Here is a 4649-nt window from a genome sequence, read left to right on the forward strand (position 1 = left end):
GGGGAAGAGAGGCAATGGAAAGTTCTGCAAGGAGAGTATCAGAGCTTTGAAGGAGAAAGGATCACCTTGGGTATTACTGAAGTGATAATTAAAGCCAGGGGAGGCTAAGGATATCTGAACTCAGGGTCCACAGTTGGCTGTACCTTATCATAGAAACGTAAGTTCTTTGAGCCTCTGAGATATATTTCATTGAGGAAGGAGATAGTCCCCTATTCCTCTTTTATTTCCTGGTAAAAATGCAATGAGATAAGGTGTCAAAGTTCAAATGGGGATCTGGCATACTGTAAGGATGAGTGTTTACTGTATTTGTCTACTTATTTGTCTGTTATGTGGTGTATGTGCACTCATTTATGTCCGTGGAGACGGCAAAGCAGGATATCTGGAGTTTCCCTTTATGGCTCTTGACTTTATGGCCTTGAGACAAGGTTGCTGTGTGAAGCAGAAGCTCACTGTTTGAGCTAGGCTGGTTGCCAGTGAGCTCTTGGTATACAGCGGCCTCTGCTTCCTCCAGTGTTGGGGAGACAGAAAGCTATGATCATGTCTAACTTTGTACATGGGTTCATGGGGATTTGAACTCAGTGCCTCATGCTTGTAGAGCATTGCTTTTACCATCTGAGTCCCAAACAGGTATTTTATATATTTATTTGTTTTCAGAGTCTTAGGGTTAAATCTCAATCCACTTTCAGTGAAAATCTCACTCAGAATAAACAACAAATAAAAGGAAAAAAGCCTTCCATAGCTGTCTGTGTATTGCTCAAGTCTCTATGGCAGATTACCAGTGGCTCCTAGCTTTTATTAGAGACCTCTCTGAATGAATAGATATTTATTTTGATACTGTTGGCAAAAGTCGTTTTATTAAGGTTAACAGTCATTAGCCATTTGGAGACTTCTTAAAGTTTTATTTTTTTCTGCCTGACATTTTTTTGGTCTTGTTTTAACATTTGCATGAGTTATAAGTGTTAAATCTCTCATTCTTCCATGTCACTGTTCCTCATTCTCTTGATTCCTTACTGGGATGAAACATAGGGCCTTCTGTATCTGTCAAGTGATCTACCACTAAGGTACACTTCCAATCTCAAAGCAGTGATTTAAAATTACAGCCAAAGGGTTGGGGAAATGACTTAGTGGATAAGAACACTTTCTTTGAAAGCATTAGAACCTGAGTTTGAGTCCCCCGCAGCCATAGATTGGCATGGCTGTATATACCTGTAACCTCGATATTGGGGTGGAGACAGATGGGTCTGAAGAGTTCTTTGGCCAACTAGAATAGCTGAGACCTTGAACTTTCTGTTTGTTAAAAGACCAGTGGTCTTTTGGGACAGCAATAAGGCAGAGAATGAAAGAGGAAAGCACACAAGTTCCTGCTTTGATTGTGTATGCACAAATACCTGCACGTGCACTCTAGTAACACATGTAGACACAGGCATGAGTGTATGTGTGCATACATACATACATATATACATACACAATGTAAAATCAATATTTTTAAACTGCAATCTTGAAGCATTGTGTTGTAGAGGTTTTGATTGCTTCCTGGCTATATCTTTTATGACAACTAAGAAAATTACTGCTGTATATCTCTGCCTAGGTTCTCTCAAACGTTAGGATCAGTGGGTCTCACCTAGAAAGACAATTCCAGAAGCCCAGACTGGTGGTTATGGGACAGGACAGGGATAGTAGTATGTGAACCAACTCTCCCAGGTGACTGTGTTCCCACCTAAGGATAACAGTTACTGGATAACATTTTAGAGCCACTCAGATTTGTTTGTGAGCCAGATGAGCAACCCAAGAATCTGTATGTCTGACAAGTTCCCAGATGTTTCTACCGTTACTGCTCAAATGATCACACTTGAAGAACATCTGTAGAAATAACATGAAGGACAACATTAGCCAGGAATGTGGTGTTAGAAGCATGGGTCTCCTTTCTTAAGCAAGGGTAGATGCTCTGGGGTCAGGGAAGCCATTTTCATCCCTTCACCTCCCCAGTCCCTTAGCAACCACTCTCAAGCCAGCTTTTAATATGTCAGAGTGATTATGAACCTTTTCCAGTCAAGCTTTTAACTTGGGATTAATTTTTTTGATAACTTTCATCTGAATTAAAAAAGACTGACTAATGTGAAAATAGAACAGGACGCCCATCATCCTAAAATAGTGGGTGGATGGGTAGGTGGCTGCATCCAAGCGCTTTCATCTTCACCACTCAGGGCATCTCTTGATGTGTGTCCCTATTCTGAGCTAATTTAAACAGACAGAAGCAAACTTCTAAGGCTTAGATTTGTGACAGGAGATACAGATGAGGCCTGGTAAGAACAAGGACCTTTGAGTGCTAGGCTCTTGGACTCAGCAGTTATCTCCAGGGGCTCTTCCAAATTTCTTCCTTCACCCTGGGGGCCTGTCCTTGACTCAGAGTCCTATCACAGTTGAGAAGTCACGGATCCTTGTCCTTTGATTCTCTCCTGTGGTAATTATGAGTTATTTTTCTTTTCTTGAGTCAGATTTAATGTATGACAGAGAGCACCAAGCTTCTTAGCCAAATGCATCTCCAGGCACAAGAGATGCATTTATTCTTGCTGGTGAATGACTTGAGGGAAGGAATGCTTGTGCTCTCTACTGTACTAATAGTGTAAGAGACACAGAGAGGTCTCTTTATTATCTTCACCATTTTCTCAATGGATAAACCCAATGGCTGTTGTCCTAGATATGTTTTGTCAGTTTGATACAAACTAGTGCTGTCTGGGAAGAAAAACTTCAGTCAATTAAATGCTGCCCTCAACTAGGTGACCTGTAGCCAAATCTGTAGGGCACATTCTTAATTAATGATTGATGTGGGAGGGCCCAGCTCATGGTGGGTGGTGCCTACCCCTGGGCAGGTGGTCTTGGGATGTATAAGAAAGCAGGCTAAGCAAGCCTTAAGGAACAATCCAGTAAGCAGAATTCCTCAATGGCTTCACCTTCCGTTCCTGCCACCAACTTCCTGCTTTGAGTTCCTGTCCTGACTTCCTTTCTTGATGGGCTATAAACTGAAATAAACGTTTTCTTCTTCAAGTTTCTTTTGGCTGGTGTTTTATCACAGCAACAGATGCTAGAGCATCTGTGGTTTTTCCTTCAATACAGGGAATATACATAATTAATTTTTGGAGGTTATTCATTATGTGGTAGTTAGTTAGACTTTCAGGAATCTTAGTACTAATTCTTTCTCACACTGTGGTTCCAGGGCAGAAAGCTCTGGAAGCTTGTCTGTAATCATGGAGGCCTGGATATTCCCTAACTTTAAGGACAGAGTGCTTTGAGTCTTTATCTGGGAAATGGAAATGGTATGGACCTCACCTAAACAAGTTATATATTTGTGCTTGGCCCATACTATTGGCATAGCCATCATTTCATGTAATTATGACATGAGGACTCTTCATTGGGAATCAAGCAGTTAAGCAGAGTAAGCAAACCAGGAGAGGCCATAGATAAACTGAAGGCAGAGGTAGACAAGGAACAAACATGTAGGTGGTTAGGGGTTGTGGTCTAGATCACTTACTTCTGGGGTCAAGACCTACAGTCTCACATATGTATATCATCCTTGAAAATTTGTCTATTACAAACTAAATTAGTCAACTTAGATTGCAATGTGTGTTGATTTTAATCTGTCCTCTGGGGAGAGAGGTTAATAAATGGTACTATCCAAATAAAATATTCAATGTGTAGTGAATTATTATATTTGCAGCTATATTTGGTCATATTAAAAGTTTTTAAAATCAATCAATGAAAAATTAGAAATACTCTTCAGCAGGGAAGTAAGTGATGTTTAAGAAGTGTCAATTCTTCAGAAATCTTACCAGGCCCTTCTGTTAGTAAATGTCTTAGATGTAAAAATTTGATGTGTCATGCCACCTATGCTGCCCCCTGCGGCCCCATTTCCATCCATATCTGCCCAGTGGTCCTTGTTCTATCCATGCCTGCCCACAGATATTGATTCCATGTGTGCCTTCCTCAGTGGTTCCTACTCTACAATCCTCGACCGGATGCTAATGGCAGAGGATTTAAGACTTGCTCTTGTTCACATGGCTGACCTGCTTTCTTGGCATGTGATAGATAGTCTCACGTAGGCACAAGATGTTGAGAATGGGTGTTCAGGGACAGAGACAGAATAATAGATATTTTGCACACTGACCATTAGCACATTTTAAAGTCTATTTTTAAAAATATAATTCACAGGTAGAAGACAGGCTCATAAAAGTCAAACAACTACAGACCTTATAAAAAGACAGCAAAGCTAGGATTCATATTGGTAATTTGGGTAGAGAGAAGATAAATTTAAGTCAAATTTATAAAGATGAACAGTGTAAGAGAAAGCCTGATTCTGTACATTGCAAGCACTATCGTTTTTTCAAAGGGTGCTGGAAAACCCCTGCCCCAGAATTACTTGGATTCTTGTTTAAATACATTCTTTCAGGACCCCTCAGATTCATTCCAGACAGAGTTCTATCTGGAATGAATCTTTAGAGGTAAATACAAGAAATCTACATTGTGATTTGTAGAGTGAGGTGAATTGTATTCACTTTATCTTTGAAAACGGTTTTCCCAGAGTGTCCACAGCATCCATAGAGAGTACAAATGATTTATTTGTTCATGGACAGAATGAGTCACAACTGGGTCAA

The sequence above is a fragment of the Micromys minutus genome, assembly GCF_963924665.1.
Source record: "Micromys minutus genome assembly, chromosome: 18".
Taxonomy (NCBI): Eukaryota; Metazoa; Chordata; class Mammalia; order Rodentia; family Muridae; genus Micromys; species Micromys minutus.